The sequence below is a fragment of the Musca autumnalis genome, unplaced genomic scaffold, assembly GCF_047663935.1.
Source record: "Musca autumnalis isolate F117 unplaced genomic scaffold, ASM4766393v1 scaffold_4, whole genome shotgun sequence".
NCBI lineage: Eukaryota > Metazoa > Arthropoda > Insecta > Diptera > Muscidae > Musca > Musca autumnalis.
Genome location: NW_027411977.1, coordinates 49500529 through 49518965, shown reverse-complemented (window position 1 = coordinate 49518965; position 18437 = coordinate 49500529). Strand labels below are relative to the sequence as shown.

At 36.0% G+C, this 18437-nt stretch overlaps 1 protein-coding gene across 1 annotated transcript in view; it reads right to left on the bottom strand.

Moving 5' to 3' along the window:
- Nucleotides 1–15451, bottom strand: part of LOC141403381 (uncharacterized) — an 85972-nt gene extending 70521 nt beyond the window's left edge. The window contains exon 1 of the mRNA XM_073985723.1: nucleotides 14395–15451. The gene's annotated coding sequence lies outside the window, so the exon portion shown is untranslated. The remainder of the gene's footprint in view (nucleotides 1–14394) is intronic.
- Between the last annotated feature and the right edge of the window lie 2986 nt (nucleotides 15452–18437).

The following is an 18437-nucleotide window of genomic DNA, read 5'->3' as shown; positions in this document are numbered from 1 at the left end:
GGCAAAGCCGACTGATACTTTTTTACTTGTTTTTTCATTAATTAATACAGAAAAATGTTAGTTTTCTTGGTTCGAAAACAATTACTTGACAAACTGTATATATTTTAGAGTGTCACGAATGAATATTTCGATGTGTTAGAAACGGAATGACACATTTAATTTTATCCTCCATATTATGGTGGATTGTATAATATGTGATATGTTTGTCAAAAAGTCCTTATAACTCATTTTTTGTTGATCCTTTTGACTTCACTTTCTTCACACAGTCAAAATGTCAAATAAAATGAAAAAGGCCTGGCTAGACTCAGGTATCAAACGGAGTGTTAAAAGAATTGTCATATTTGCAATAAAATATATTTTCCTTTTTTGGGTCACCCTGATTAATATATGTATTTTATTGAGGTTTGCAATATTATTGTTCTAAATTAAAATACAATTTCAAGTGGGAAATTCAAGTCCCCTTTCTCATTTGTCCTACGGCAAATGGAATTTGTAGGAAAACATTAACGCCTGGCAAATACAAATAAATTACAATTTACATATGTATGAATATTCATTAATATATCATTTGAAGGTGCTGAATGTGAAGTAACCCGGTTACACATTATTATTCACATTCATCACACATTATTCAAATATCTTTCAATTTTAATTCAAGGTTTTTACACTGACTTGCTGGTGTTTAATGCCTGTACCATGCAATCCCTAATAACAATTAAATTATACCCATGACCCCCCACTGACCATCGTATGTTAATGTTAAAAGCTTTTCCATGCTTTACACACATTTTGATACACTTTATTTTATTGCATTGTTTTTTTTTATAAATTATTTAAATTAAGTGATGCCCTTAACAAAATGAAAATATTACTTGTGTAAGCCGGAGAATCATCTTAAGGTCACAGCTACAATTCATTTAAAAATTTACAACAAATTTCCTTGTTTTACGGAAAGCAACAAAGCAAAAGAACAACCAAAACATGGTTGAGTGACTTAAAGGTAGTTGTTTTGTTGTTTTAGTTTGGGTTTTAGGGAATGCAGAAAAAACCATCATTTGCGAACATTGAGGTATGCAAACAAAGTACATACATACATATAATGTATGTACATAAGAAGAATGTTCGTATGTACATTTTATGGGCACACACATGTACCAGTTTTATGTGTCTGCATGTACATTTACATACATTCTATATTTAGTAGGTACGTATGTATGTATGTGTTGGCAACCACATTTGCAGATTTTTTTCTTTAAATCGGTGCTTATCTTTTGGCTTAAATTCTTAGATGTATGCTGCTTTTTTGCCCTTCTCTGTTCAAAACAATTTTTGTTAGATAGCAGTTGTGTAAGACATAGTCAGACGTTGTTAGAGCAGTCTTATTGTTCCCCTGGGGCTAAAATGTAAAACATTTCCCTTTTCAAGACAAAAAGCAAAAAAAAATCACACAAAATTGGTTGCAGGTTTTGTCAAGAACATCTTAATCGCATTTCAAGGCAACAAACCATTATCGATATATCATAAATGCCAAATTGTTGTACCATTGAAATGAGTGTGTGTGTGTATGTGGCGCGTTGATGTATAGGCTTTTTTCTTAAAAGCGGTTTTATTATTTTTTTCATTATTTAGGGTTAAGTAAGTTGGCTTTCTCAGGGAATTACCAAATTGCCAATATTCCACTTGAATTATTTGGATTTGAAATTGGGGTTTTTAATTCAAATCTGAAAATCTTAAACACAATGGCACTGAAAATCACATTGTAGTGCTTATTGTGCAAGCATACATCTTAAAATTTAACAAGTACGTCCTCGTCGAACCCTCCACCATGAAATACTCTGAATTTATATGAAACTACTAGCAAACTCCATGTCCGCGTTGCTGGCCCGTCGTAATGAGTTTATGGACTTTATGTTTGACAATTCAAAAATAGGTATTTTCTACATCACTTCTTCCGTCCATTTTCAAGCCGAGGAGAATATTAAATTTATCAACAGATTTTGTCTGTAACCTTTCTTTTCTCTTACGGAGTTTTGTCGGATTTTTTCGCCCATTGATGCTGTTTAGGATTTATTATCGTCCATGTCCCCTGTCTTTATCCTAAAGCTATCTAATTACACTGTGAAACAAAATTCATTTTTTTTAATGATAGGAAAAACTGAGTAGATTATGAAATTAGAGTTAATAATATGAGACACGTGTATCGGCGTTTTTAAGGTTTACATCGGAAAGTAACCGAATGGGGCGAGGCAAATCCGCCTATTTCTATTTTTTTTTTTCGAAATATTCAAGTTAGTATCTATTGGAATACTTGCATTTTAGGTATATAGTGTCCTTGGCACCTTTACAGAGGATGATATGGGGAATACTTTTGTTAAAATTTTTAACCCTCATGCGGTTAATCAAAAGGGGTCTTTTTGGTCCTTTTTTCACAAATCTTTCAAAATCTCCTTTAAAATGTTTTCATATCAAATCAAAATATTCTACAAAATTGTACGCCATACAATTTTACTATAGGTCCCAGAATACACCAAATCTGTAAATCTTATCTAATCGCCAGGAATGTCTAAACATGACGAGTAAAAAAGTATCAGTCGGCTTTGCCTGTGTGGACTGAAATACTTTTTTCGCAAAAAAAAACGTATGTATTTAGGCGGGGTTTCAAAATTTTGGGCGTACGAACCCACAAAAATATGTATAGGATTAAAGCGCAACATTTTGCGGGAATATCGATAGATAGGGGTTTTTTTACCATAATAATAATTGTTCCACAAACATCCCAGATGGGACAAGGGAGACATCTCTCATGTCAATGAGTGCACCTCGACTCGTATTAGCCCAATGATATGGGACCTACTGTTTTTTGCCGAGTCCGATCGGCGTGTCCTAAGACACCACTTGTAGAGAAGTTTTACAGGGCTGAAATACTCAGGAAATGTCGCCAACGTCACTGAGGGGTACGAAAAACATAATATCGCTATGAACAGGAAGGATCCTCGAACAGACACTAAACACACAAAAATGTTGAACATTTGTGTGGGTGGTACCCTAAGGATCGGACAGATTGGCACAAATTTGAATATAACCTAAGTTTCGACAATATTTAGATATCCATAGTTTGGACCAAATCGGTTGATACGTCTATGAGATATCGCCCGTACCATTTTAGCGAATATTTTCGAACTTTTGTGGGTTAGGTACCGGAAGGAGTGGACCTATAAGCACCACCTTCGAATTTCATCTAATATTCGAAGAAATATTACGATAACCAAAGTGTCGACGAACGTAGTATTAGGTTCGAGCTCTCCAGTCACTACAAATGGTTCCTTAGGGGTTTTTTACAACTTTCGGGCTGTTTTCTCAAGAAGTATGGGGACTTGTCCCTGAAAAAACTTTTACTGCCGTAACTGAGGCTGCGAATGCAAGTGGCTTCAACAAAAATCAAAATGATTCGAGAGCAGGTAAAGTGAATTTATTCAAAAATTTGTGTGGGAGGTACCCGAAGGAGGGGACAAATATAGTCCATATTCAAACCTGACCTGTATCTGGTAGATATATTAAGATGTGTAAGTATGGACCAAATCGGTCACTCCCTTCAAGAGTTGTCGTGCGCACATTTTTTCCGAACATTTTTGAACTTTTGTGGGGGAGGCACCTGAAGGAGTGGACCGATATCGCTTATCTCTGAACTTAAACTAAGGTTGCACAAAATATTACGAAGGCCACATTTTGGACCGAATCAGCAGATCCATTCGAGAGTTATCTTGAGCTCCAACCACTACACACGGTGTCATAGGGGTTTTTTGCATTTTTCAGGCTATTTTCTCTGGAAGTATGGACTTGCCCTGATGAAACTCATAGCGTCGTATGGGGGGGCAGTGAATACAAGTTTCTACAACAAAAATCAAAGCGATTCGGGAGCAGGTCCTAAACTGAACATTTCCGAAATTTTGTGTGGGAGGTACCCGAAGTAGTGGACCGATTGAGTCCATATTTAAACTTCATCTAAGTCTGATAGAAATTTCACGATGTGCAAAGTAAGGACCAAATCTGCTAATTCCTTTAAGAGTTATCGTGCGAACATTTCCGAACTTTTGTGGGGGAGGTACCGAAAGGAGTGGACCGATATAACCCATCTTCGAACTTAAACTAAGTTTGGACAAAATATTACGAAAGCCAAATTTTGGACCGAATCGGTTGATCGGTTCGAGAGTTATCGTGCGCTCCAGCTAGCCAGACAGACGGACGGACATGGCGAAATCAACTCCAAATTGTCTGAAACACATTTAGTCCAAACATACTTGGGGTCTAAAACCATTATTTCGATGAGGCACATTTTGCCAGTATGAAAGTATATATACCCTCGTTATCATAAATGCTGAGGGTATAAAAATGTGAAATTAAAACTTGTATAAAGGAGAAAAATGTCAAATGAAAACAAGTGCACCAATGCTATAGTCGGGTCGGGGCCGACTATGTGATACCCTACACCACTACCCCTGTTCATAAGCTTTTGACTAATAAAATTCAAAATATTAAAATTGGGATATCTTAGCGCCTTTGCTCTGAATGTCTTCATTAACGCAGGTCAATTTTTTTTGAAACGCATTTAAGTGCATCGACAGTACAACCCAAATAAAAAATGGAATAGGGTTCTTTCTCTCCATCAACCCCCAAAATTTCGTGAGGATCCGATCAAAATTTCGTAGTGTGATTGCACAAAAATGGAAAAAGGGATGCATTACCGACTATTGCGATATTTCTGTTGTTTGACCACCTATGACAACCTACTTCACATCGTTGTAAAGGTGATATTTTCTACTTTCCTTGCCAGGTTTTGCTTTCGATATACCTCCTTCAGTAGGGAGATATTAACATTAAAAAAGGTTGGTCTTTTTTCCAAATATTTTTTTTGTCACATTCCGACCCCTGAATAATATCCGACCATTATAAAAAATCAAAAGGTTTTTTCCTCTGTGGGACCCCCAATAACACCCAAAATTTCGTGACGATCCAATTAAAATTGCGACCTGTAGCGTGATTTCCAAAAAAAGTGGTAAAATGGGATGTATTACCGACTATTGCGATATCTCCCTTATTTGGATACCTACGCAAACCTGCTTTACATCATTGTAATGATGGGATTTTTTACTTTCATTGCCAGACTTAGCTTTTGGAAGGTCCCGAGCCAAAGCTGTGATATTCGTCATTATTATTAAAATCGCAAAAATTAAAAGTTGTGTTCTATTAGCGGCTTTTGCGATATCTTCGTTGTTTGACCACCTACGACAACCTACGTAAGCTCGTTGCAAAGGTGATATTTTCTACTTTCATTAGCAGGCTTTTGTATTAGAAGTGGAGATATTCGCTTTGAAATAAAACGTTGACTTTTTCTCCAAATAAGTTTTTTTGCCCATTCCGACCCCTGAATAGACTTCTTTCTCTGTAGGATCCCCATTAGCCCCCAAAATTTCGTGACGATCCGATCAAAATTGCGACCTGTAGCGTGATTACAAAAAAATGAAAAAAAGGGGATGTATTGCCGACTATTGTGATATCTCCGTTATGTGGCCACCTACGCCAACCTACTTTGCATCACTGTAAAGATGGTATTTTCTACTTTCATAGTCAGACTTTGTTTTTGGAAGATCCCCAACCGAGGCTGTGATATTCGTCATTATTTTTAAAATCGCAAAAATAAAAAGTTGGGTTCTATTAGCGGCTATTGCGATATATTCGTTGTTTGATCACCTACGAGAACCTACTTTACATCATTAGAAAGGTGATATTTTCTACTTTCATGGCCAGGTTCTGCTTTTGGTATACTTCATATTGAAGCTAAGATATTCGCATAGGAAAAAAACGTTGTCTTCTTCTCCAAATAAGTTTTTTGCCCATTACGACCCCTAAATATTATCCGACCATCACCAAAATCAATAGGCTTCTTCATCTGTGTGACCCCCATTAACCCTTAAAATTTCGTGACGATCCGATCAAAATTGAGGCCTGTAGCGTGATTTCCAAAAAAGAGGAAAAATGGGATGTATTACCGACTATTGCGATATCTCCGCTATTTGGTCACCTACGCCAATCTAGTTTACATCATTGTAAAGATGGGATCTTCTACTTTCATAGCCAGGCTTTGCTTTTGGAAAGTCCCCAACCAAAGCTGTGATATTTGTCATTAAAATTAAAATCGCAAAAATTAAAATTTGGCTTTTGTTTGCGACTATTGTGATATCTTCGTTGTTTGATCACCTACGAGAACCTACTTTACATCATTAGAAAGGTGATATTTTCTACTTTCATTGTCAGGTTTTGCTTTTGGTATACCCTATATAGAAGCTGAGATATTCGCTTTGGAAAAAAACGTTGTATTTTTATCCACTTAATTTTTTGCCCATTGCGTCCCCTAAATATTACCCAACCATCACCAAAATCAATAGGCTTCTTCCCCTCCGGGACCCCCATTAACATCCAAAATTTCATGACGATCCGATCAAAATTGCGACCTGTAGCGTGATTACAAGGTTTAGATGGACAGACGGACGGACGGACACACATAGCCAGATCGACTCATAGCCAGATCGTCGAGACATTCATTTTGGTATATATAAGTATGGGTCTACAACCATTATTTCGATGCTTTACAAACTTTTTGGCCAAAACCAACTTATAATACCCTCCCCACATAGTGGTGTAGGATATAAAAAGCCTGAAATCGGTGGTACTTTTTATGGACCTATGTTGTACATTTTTAGAGGAGAAGTTTTATGACCACGAAGAACCTTAAATGTCAAATTACAGCTATTTCGGAAACAAAATCCTTGGAAGGCCTGCTACCAATATAATACCTTTAGGATGTCTTCTGTTAATACAATAATGTTTTTATCTATAGAATACCATTACAAGATTGTCTATATATAGAAGATTTTTAGTAGGTCTTCTCTTTGTGGAAGACCTTTAGGAGGTCTACTATATGTAGAAGACCCTTATCATTTTTTTTGAATTACCTACAAAAATCAGAAAAATTAAAATGCTTATAATTTCGGCAATTAAGAATTTTTTTTCGGTAAGTTAGCGACGAATGAAAAGTAGTCGTAAAGTTATACCGATAGCAAGAGTGTTGCCAACTTTTATTTGAACTTTTAATTCAAAAATTTATGTTTTAGTTTTACCGATTTTTGTCGGTAACTCAAAAAATAAGTTAGAAATCACACTACAGTAGTGGGATTCTGTAACTCATTTTTGCTGTTATCGATAATTGTCGGTAAAATTAAAATGCTTATAATTTCGATAATTAACGAAATTTTTCGGTAAGTTAACGATGAATAAAAAGTAGTCGCTAGCCTCTACCGACACAAACAGTGATGCCAACTTTTCGTTATATTTTAAGTCATATTTTTGCGATTTAATTTTACCGATTTTTGTCGGTAACAGCAAATATGAGTTACAGAATCCCACTACAGGTCTCTTATCTAAATCTGCGGAGGACCTTTAGGCAGTGTCCTATATATAGAAGACCTTATCTAGGATTTGCCATAAGGTTGATGATGGTTTTCCAATGTTAAAGCCACATTGGTATGAGTCACCGACGTAGTCAGAAATATATGTCGGAGGTCCAAAATGACAAAATTTTGAACGTTTCCGAGTAAAGTTTTGAAAGGACAAATTTCTCACCAGAAGGGGAGTACTTGGTATAAAAACCTAAAGTAATAAACAGCAGTCCAAATAGTATTTTGCACAATATGCCACGTGAGATAAAGAAAGAAAGATAAATTTTACACTAAACATCAACCAAAGCTCAGTTTCCTCAACTATCAACTGTCACCAGAGATGCATATAGAAAGATGACATGACATAATCGATTGTCGAAAACAAAAAAGTTTTGCTACACATACACCGTTATATACGTATGTATTAAACGTATGTTATATATGTTAGTATTTCTGACGGGTCATCTCTGGGGCTCAATTCTGTTTCGTTGTCCATATTTATATTAGGCAATTTTCCTTGCGGCAATTGTCAGTTAATTGTTAACACGTGCCACTGGGCCTTAAAGTATCCGTACACGCAGAAAAATTTATGTTAGAAATATGTTTGGATCCAAACAAATAAATGTTTGGGACCGGTTGCAAACAAATATATGTTTGGATCCAAACATAATATGTTTGGGTCCAAACAAATATATGTTTGCAACATTTTGTAACATATCTCAATTAGATATGTTAGGGTAAAATATATTTTTTTATGTTACAACATCTTTTTCATGGGTGGAGAGAGGATGTTTGTCAACGAGAGTAATAACAGTGCTCTCGCGGCTGCGGAATGCTGTTTTATAATAAAGAGTTGTGTGTATTGTATAATAGAAGACGTAGAAGCGAAGAAGGGGGCTTTGATGCTTTGATGGCGTGTATGCGTCAAACTCGTGTGTTTCTTGTTTTGTTGTTGTTAACCAACGTAGATGGCGAAGAGGATAAGAAGAAATTGTATGAAGTATTTTGTTTTTTCTTTCTTCAGTGTTTTAGTTGCCGGCGTAGCGTCAAGACGGTAAAGTGAGTGAATAAATCAGTGTTTTGTGTTTTCTTAAAGAAATGGAGCTTTTTAGTAAATAAATGCCCAATTGAATCGGAAAAGTTGAATGGAATTATTTTATTGGGCAAGGAAGAAATCGCATTTAATATTGGTAATTTCATACATACTTATGTATATTTGAAATATGGCATATCCATATTTATTTATTACATTACATAATCATTTGATTCCAGATGCCGATTCCCCGCTGATGATTTCAACTATGAGGAAAATTTGTTTTATTTCACAACTAAGGAGAGCGTTCAACTACGTTACTATAATTTTTTTCTTTTTAAAAGTGTAACTATTTACAAATTATGTCAATCAGTTTTTCTTTTATTAAATTGTGTTATGTATTTCTTTGGAATTTTGTATGTACCTATGTGTTTGTTGTTGTTTCGCCTTTCAACATTTGTGTGTATACTATAGAGATAGCCAGTGAATTCTTACTGAGAGCAAATGAGCATACATTTCAAAGTGTTTTACATTGAATTTTTACACTCCCTTGCTCTCAATAAGCGCCCACTGGTGCATGTGTTTGTTTTTTTTGTGGCTTTTGGGTTTGTATTTATTCGTACCCAAACATTTAAATTTTTTGCACCCAAACATTTAAATTGTTTGCACCCAAACATTTAAATTGTTTGCACCCAAACATAAATTTGTTTGCACCCAAACATATATATGTTTGCACCCAAACATAAATTTGTTTGCACCCAAACATATATATGTTTGCACCCAAACATAAATTTGTTTGCAGACCCAAGCATATATTATGTTTGGGACTGTTGCAAACATATATATGTTTGCTGCAAAATATGTTTGGGACATATGTATGCGTGTAGTAGTAATCCTACAAACAATTGTTAAAATCTGAAAAAGTAATCCTAGAAACAATTGTTAACATCGGCTGGATTTTAATATAAGTACTAGACAGCGGAATTTTATGCAACCCCTATTTTTGGTCCGATTCATGTCAAATTTTGAGACTAGGCATATTTTTGGCTTTGCAATCGATTGGCATTGTAATCGAAACATATGACATATGCAAAATTATGCAACAAATATTTCAATAATAGGTACAAAAATGTTTGTGTGTACAATTTTTCTGTTTAAAATTCTCTTCAGACATGACAATAAAATAGAGAAATGTAAAACCACAGCCACAACCTTCAAAATACCGAAAATCGGGAGGCATCGCTCTATGGGAGCTATATGAAGGCATGAACCTAAATCGACAAATTTTAGGTGGAAAGTTGGTTACCCCCAAGGAAGACTTAATACCAAATTTCAGCCGAAAATCGGGAGGTGCCGTTCTATGGGGGCTATATGAAGACGTAGACCAATGCCGCCAAGTTTCAGGTGGAAAGTTTTATACCCACATCGAAGACAAAATACCAATTTTCAGTCATTTCGGTGGGATATTGTGGCCACAACCATCAATTTCAGCCATTTCGGAGGGATATTGAGGGCACAACCTTCAAAATTCCAGAAATCCAGAGGTACCATTCTATGGGGGCTATATGAAGACATGGACCTATACCGACTAATTTCAGGTGGAAAGTTATGTACCCATAGCGAAGACAAAATGCCAAATTTCAGTCATTTCGGTGTGATATTGAGGCCACATCCTTCAAAATACCGAAAATCGGGAGGTACCATTCTTTGGGGTTATATCTAGAAATTTCAGGTAGAAAGTTTTATACCCCCAAGGAAGACTTAACACCAAATTTCAGCCATTTCGGAGGGATATTGTGGCCACAACCTTCAAAATACCGAAAATCGGGAGGTCCCATTCTATGGGGGCTATATGAAGACGTGGACCTATGCCGACAAACTTCGGGTGGAGTGTTTTATATCCCCAACGAAGACTAAATACCAATTTTCAGTCATTTCGGTGGGATATTGAGGCTACAACTTTCAAAATACCGAATATCGGTAGGTACCGTTCTATGGGGGCTATATGAAGACGTGGACCTATGCGGACAGATTTCAGTTGTAAAGTTGCATACCCCTGACGAAGACTTAATACCAAATTTCTGCCATGTTGGTGGAATATTTAGACCACAAATCCTTGAATATATTCTTGCATATGGTTTTGCATATACTCATTTTATGCAGATATGTACAAATATTTCAAAATATGCACGATATGCAGAATATGCAGAATATGCAAAAATTTATGGGCCTAATTCGTTTTATTTTGTAATAAAACGAGTTTCTGTCTAATCAGATTTTCTCCACGACCATCCTAACCATATATGCATTTGCATAGGATTCCGCTGTCTAATAATTACGTACAATAAATGACGTAAAATTGGTCAAATATTGAAGCAATATCAAACTCTTACCCGATTTTCATAAATTTTTGTAGGCTTCTAGCCAGAGCAATGATCTGGTAAATATTTCTCATAGATTGGACAATAAATGTGGCCTTTAGAGCAATTTAGTGAAAATTCACCTTTGTTCCCAAATAAATTACTATGGAAACTTTATGTATGTATATATGTATGTATATAGGACATCAGAATGGAATAATCGCATATGCACACAATGCAATTCTAAAGTAAAGAAAGCATGTAGTTGGAAATGTGGTCAGAATATTTGTCTTGTCTATTTATGTGTTAACCCTTCAATAATTTCCAACCGCACAAAAAGGAAGTCAAAACAAATATTTTCTTTTAATGTGTAAATTATTTTAATGACCATACATTATGAAATCATGCTGTCAAATGTTTATTTATTCTTGTTTATGCTTAAACCAGTAAATTATTATAGGGTGATGAAACGAAGTTAGTAACAAGTGAAAGAGAAACAAGTAAAAAAGAGTCAGTCGGCTTTGCCGACAGATATATACCCTCAGCCAATGTGAAGTGAAACTTTCACCTACGGACAGATCGAATGTATTTAAGGTATCTTCAGAATTTTTTGGCCCTTTTTCGACATTTGAACTTGCCGACAAAAATGGGGATTAGTAATAAACTGCTCTAAGACACAAATATTGAACCTTTGTGGGGGAGGTACCTTTAGGGAGGACCGATATGGGTCATTTTAGAAGTTAAACTAAATTTTGACAAAATATTAGGAGATCCAAAGTTTGGACAAAATTGGTTGCCCCATTCAGGTGATATCGTCCTAGCATTTTAGTGACATTTTTTAAATATTGGGGAGAAGTACCGGAAGTTGTGGACCGATATTGCCCCATGAAACTAAGTTTGGATATAATATGACGAAGACCAAATGTTGGACCAAATCGGTTGAACAGTTCGAGAGTTATCGTGCTCTCCGAAAGCCACATATGGTGACATAGGTTAATATGGACTTGCCCCCAAAAAAACTTTTACCGTCGTAATGGAGGTAGCGAATACAAAAAGATTCAACGAAAATCAAAGTGATTCGAGAGCAGGTCTTAAAGGAACTTATCCGAAATTGTGTGTGAGAGGTACCAGAAGGAGTAGACAAATATAGTCCATACTCGAACCTGATCTATATCTGGTAGATATATTAGGATGTGCAAAGTGTGGATTACATCGGTCACCCCTTTAAGAGTTATCGTGCGCACAATTTTTTCGAACATTCTTGAAATTTTGTGGGGGAGGTACCTGAAGGAGTCGACCGATATGGTTTATCTACGACCTTAAACTAAATTTGGACAAAATATTACGAAGGCCAAATTTTGGTTCGAATCGGTTGGTCCGTTCGAGAGTTATCGTGCGCTCCAGCCAGCCAGATAGACAGACAGACGGACGGACGGAAAATAAGCCGAAAGCAGAAAAAAAACCTTATTACACCGTGTGAAGTGGTTGGAGCGCAAGATAACTCTCGAACGGATCTGCCGATTCGGTAGAAAATTGGGCCTTCGTAATATTTTGTCCAAATTTAGTTTAAGGTCGTAGATAAGCCATATCGGTCGACTCCTTCAGGTACCTCCCCCAAAAAAGTTCAAAAATATTCGGAAAATTTGTGAGCACGATAAATCTTGAAGAGAGTGTCCGATTTGTTCCATATTTTACACATCCTAATATATATACAAGATATATATCAGGTTCGAATATGGACTTTATTTGTTTCTCCCACACAAAATTTCGGATAAGTTCACATTAAGACCTGCTCTGTAATCACTTATTGTTGAAGCAATTTGCATTCGCTGCCGCAATTAGGACGGTACAAGTTTTTTCAGGGTCAAGTCGCGGCTGGAGAGTACGATAACTTTAGAACTGACCAACTGATTTGGTCCAAAATTTGGCCTTCGACAAACTTAGTTTCAGTTCGAAGATGGCAATGCCGGTCCACAACTTCCGGTACTTCTCAACAATATTTAAAACTGTCACCAAAATGGTATCGTGCATATAATATCTCTTGAACGGGGCAACTTTGGATCTCCTAATATCACTGTGAACCGAAATTTTGGGGCAGAGATAATTCCTTTTGGGGGATGAAAGCCCTTGGTGAGCATATTAAGAATGCCGAAGGACAGATCCGCCGTGAGTCGAACTTCCGAGTTATGGCGTGATGAAGTTTCTGTCTTCAGTCTAATCGAATAAGGATTATTTTCGTAGAGCATTTTGACCTTCTTACTCGCTTCCTTCATCACGCCATAAATTGGAAGTTCGACTTACGGCGGATCAGTCCTTCGGGATTCTTAATATACTCACCAAGGGCTTTTATCCCCAAAAGGAACTATCTCTGCCCCAGATTTTCACCTCCATTTTGTGGCACAGTGTAATTTGTCCAAATTTACTTTATCTTCTAAAAAGGTCCATACCCTTTGGTGCCACCCCAAAAATTCTACAATGTGTCTTAGTGCAGTTTAGGGTCCGTTCGAAGATCTTTTTGAAATGTACACCGATGCTCTTCGTTGTGGTCCTGTTTACAGCGATATTATTTTTTCCGTGGACAAGTCCATGATTCCTTGCATATTGGTCCAAAAGTTAAACGATGTCCCACTGAAATGACTAGGGGGCCCGTTACTATCAAAAAGATATGACTCCCAAGATAAAATCCACTTCCATAATGGGCTATGCCAGTCCATTTCCTTAAGTACCTCCTTCGCAATACTTTTGAACATTAATCCTAATCCACATTTTTGTCGGCAAGTTCTAATGTCCAAAAAGGGCCATAAAATTCTGAAAAGACCCTAAATACATTCGACGTGTCCGTAGGTGAAAGTTTTATATCACAAAGGCTGAGGGTGTATTACGGTGTCCAACTAGGCTGAGGTTATAGCTGCGTTCCAGTACTTTTTAATAATAAAAGTGTCAAAGAAGCAAACTATCGAAAATGAGTTCCACACACACGTTTTTCCAAAATTTACGGGAACGGAAGAATGCCAGAATCGTCAAAATAACTGGAACAAATGTCGATGTCGGTCTATCAAGCTATCGAAGCAGGCAAAGATGTGGCACATTTCTGTTCGCCCAAATTTGTCGTGTAAAAAGTTTCTAAAGAGAAAGCTATTTAGCGCCATTTTTTCAAAGAGAAGTGAACATTTTGCAACTTTTTGGTGTACTGGAACGGATTTTGGGGGAAAAATGGGCGAAATGTTTTAAATGTGTAAAAACTTTTTAGTTCTGGAGCGAAGCTTATATCTCTGTCGGCAAATTGGACTGATGCATTAGTACGTCTAGCTAAGAACATTACAGTAACACAAATTTACCAAAAGATCAAAATTCTTCTTTAATATTGGTAATTTTAAATGAAATGTCCCGAACCACATCTGCTTTATTAGGGTGATGTAGGGCTTAATATTTAACAAGTTTCCCTGATATTTATATTATTTATTTGAAAATTAAAATATTTTAAAACATATGCACTAGCAAAACTTACCTTTAAAAAGAATGTACTAAAGTTAACTGCAACACGTTAACCATTTACACTACATCTCTTGCAAGTTTTTACTGGATCGAAAGACTGGGATTGTTGCGAAAAATATTTTTCATTGTTTTTCACTGGATTTATTTTTTGGTTTCTTTTTGTTTCGGCAAACTACACTTGCGAAATAATTGACCTTCAATGAATGAATGGCGATGGATAAATGAGTTTAATTGCTGTGAAATTTAACAACCGCAAAATTGTAAAACACGTCAAATTTATGAGTATTCACTTGAATTGGCCAATAACGTTAAACACGGCTAGCGTCAACTGCGAAACATTTAAATTTATTTCAATATCATATTACACAACATTATAAGGATTTCGAGAGGTTATAAACTAAATATTTGGAGTTCCTTTATTATTCTGTTTGTTTGTAGCAGCTACAATTTTCATAAACTTCTTTTCGGACAGTTTTGCTTGTCTTCTTTGTGATTTTTTTTTTATTTTGCTAGGAAAATCAGTCAAGTGCAAATTTCCAAAAAACAGAAATCAAAAAAAGATCGAAAATAAACACTGCACCGAACAAAAACATACGAATCAACGATCAAACAACAAACCAGACAAAAACATCCGAAAAAATGCTAACTAAGAATCGACCACACTTGTTAACGGTTTAAACGGCTACCACCACGATATTTTTGGTGTTGCATTTGTTACCATTACGATTTCTGTTGTTGTTGTTTTTTTCTTAGTTGGTATATTTGCCATTAGTACGAATGAGCTACTACTATTATGTAATTTCTGTGCAACACTTTGTTTTTTTTTTTTTGTTTTTGTATTTTTCTGATTTTTTGAAGCGTTTCTTTGGCGTTGGAGTTTTTGTTTTTTCTTTCTATGGTCTTTTTCTTGTTGTTTTTATATTTTTCTTGGCGTATTAGGTGTTGGCGTGGATTTCTAACTAACCGCAAATGTAGATGCCACCACCACAACTCCTCAAGAAGCACAACTTCAATTTTGTACTTTGTGAATTTTGCAGTAAACGTTCCTCGACCACGTACCGTTTGAGTGTGAAACGAAGCGCAGAAGTTATCAACATTTATAAAGATTTTCTTTGGCTTAAATTCAATGTAGAAACAGAAGAGGGCTCTTAGATTTTTCTTTGAAGCATTCCATGCTTGGTGGGCTCAATGCTGTCTTCAAAGATGACGATGCAGAAAAAGAAGAAGAATATTGTTTTATGACGTAAAGTGAAGAACGTTTGCTTTTTCCGCATGCATATTTTTTCCAGGGAGTGGTGCATTAAAATGGGAATTTACAAGTTTTAATTTAATATAGGAGAAGAGGTTTTAGTGAATTTTGGAAGTAAAAACATATGGACTACGTACATACATATATGTACAACTTTATCTATATTCGTGTGCTCCTTATAACCTACTGAGGTGGGATACTGAGGCCACAACATTCAAAATACCGAAAATCGGAAGGTACCGTTCTTTGGAGGCTATATGAAGCCATGAACCTATATCGAAACATTTTAGGTGGAAAGTTGTATACCCCAAGTGAAGACTAAATATCTAATTTCAGTCATTTCGATGGGATACTGAGGCCATAACCTTATAAATACCTTGACCAAAAATTATGAAATTAAATAATGTTGTGTAGCGTTACATAAAGCTATTTTAAAGGGTTTTTTGTTGATTTTATATGAAATATTGACACAAAGTATATAATTTCAATAGGGAGAGTTTACAATATTTTAGATATAACTTTGAAATTTGGAACAGATTATAATAAATTAGTCTTTGGATGTTTAGAATTGAAATGAACCATATCAGAACACGTTCAGTATAGTCCCCATACAAAAATTCCGCCTGGTATTCTCAAGTTTTTAACCAAATTCTCCAACAGAATTGACGCAATAGCTAAAAAATCTTTCAAATGAATATTACCCATGTAGGTTTAAGTTTTAATGTATCCCAGAATTTTTAACCACAGTAGCTCTTATTTGGCATTTTCGATTCTATTTCAAAGATTTTCAGTATATCTTCTTCTTTAAAGTACATATCCATATATCACACATTAACTTCAGTCCCATTAAACAAGTTTTGTCTTATTTTTGCTTTATTAAGTTATTAATTGAACACATTTGTAACGCGAGGACTGATTCTGATAAGAAGATCTACGTAAAAACCCTATTATTGTTATTTGTATACCAATAACTAATTGAAATAAATAACTCCACAAAAAGAATAACTCGAATCCGCGAGTGCAGATTGGACTTGTACCGAACTATTGTAAGAAAATAATATTCTTTTTTGTCATAAAAACACCAAAACCTTACTATTTTACCAGAAGTGATAGAGTCCATGCAAGACAACTAAAAAATTCAGAAAATTACATTTATGGTCTGTTCCACCAGGTTCTGGAACAGCCATTTAGGAAAAAACAGGAGTCGGGCGATACCAACTACGTCTCATAGACTCCGAATTCTACTCGCAGCACTGTTTGAGACTACGAAATCCACATTAGGTCTCGGCAAAATTTTAGCTAAGTCCTGACAAAATGGGTTAAGCCGAAAAACTGCATCAACTGATATTCCAATGGTTGTTGTTCCGCCTTTTTTCAATCTTATTTGTACGATTGTTGTAATTGTAAGATGTTTATGAACTCGATGACATTTAAAACTTTCCAAGGACTATGACTTCTGTCGCAACAGCGGAGGCAAACATATGAACATTCATATCTTTTGTTTTCTCGAAAACGAGTTAAAAAAGTATCAGTCGGGTTTGCCGACGTAGGTATACCCTCAGCCTGTGTGAGTTGAGACTTTAATCTATAGACAGATCGAATACGGGCTTAATAACCCAAATCTTTGTCCTAAAAATTGTGTAGTCAGGGAGTTTCAGAATTTCATGGCCTTTTTGGAGGTATACACTTTCCGACAAAAATATCGAAACATTTGGGTATAAAACTTCAACATTGTGGGCGTTGCGAATAAATGCTTATGTTGAGCTCATAAAATTGACTTCAATAAGAGCGCAGTTTTGCACTTTTGTGTAGAAGATAGCCCTGGTCCCCAGTGCCCCCCCCCCCTGCGTTCGTCCCTGTCGTAGACCTATACTTATATATACCAAAATGAATGTCTCGACGAGTCGATCTGGCTATGTGTGTCTGTCCCTCCCTCCGTCCGTCTGTCTATTAGGGATAGGTAAGTCGACTTTCAATTAATCGATTAATCGACTTTTTGCAGTCAAAAGTCTAAAAATCATAGTCGACTTCTGTCTGGAGGGAAAATCAACTGAAATAATTGCCAGACCAAAAATTCGCATTTTGAAGTACAGTGCACATTGTCAGTTTTGAATGACGATTTTTTGCAACTATCGATAACTGTCCAACCGTCCAGCAACTACAAAATATTTTGTGGTTGCATGATGAATGACAAAAATGAACGGCCACACTAGCAAGCAACGAGAAAGCTGTCATTCAAAACTGACAATGTGTACCCAGCTTTAGTTTTAGACCAAAATCGAAAAGTCGAAAAATCGATTATTACTTTCCATTACCTTTCCCCTCTGTCCATCTACACCTTGTAATCACGCAACAGGTCGCAATTTTGATCGGATCGTCAGAACATTTTGGGTATTGGTGGTAGTCCCGGGGGATGAAGCCTAATGATTTTGGTGATGATCGGATATTATATAGGGGTCGGAATGGGCAAAAAACTTATTTGGAGAAAAAGTCAACGTTTTTTTTCAAAGCAAATGTCTCAGCTTCTATAAAGGGTATACCAAAAGCAATGCCTTACAATGAAAGTAGATTATATTACCTTTCTAACGATGTAAAGTAGGTTGTCGTAGGTGGTCAAACAACGGATATATCAGAATAGTCGCTAATGAAACCCACATTATTATTTTTACGATTTTAATTATAATGACGAATATCACAGGCTTGACTATTAAAGTAGAAAATTCCATCTTTACAATGACGCAAAGTTGATTGGAGTAGGTGACCAAATAACGGAGATATCTCAATATTCGGTGATACATCCCATTTTT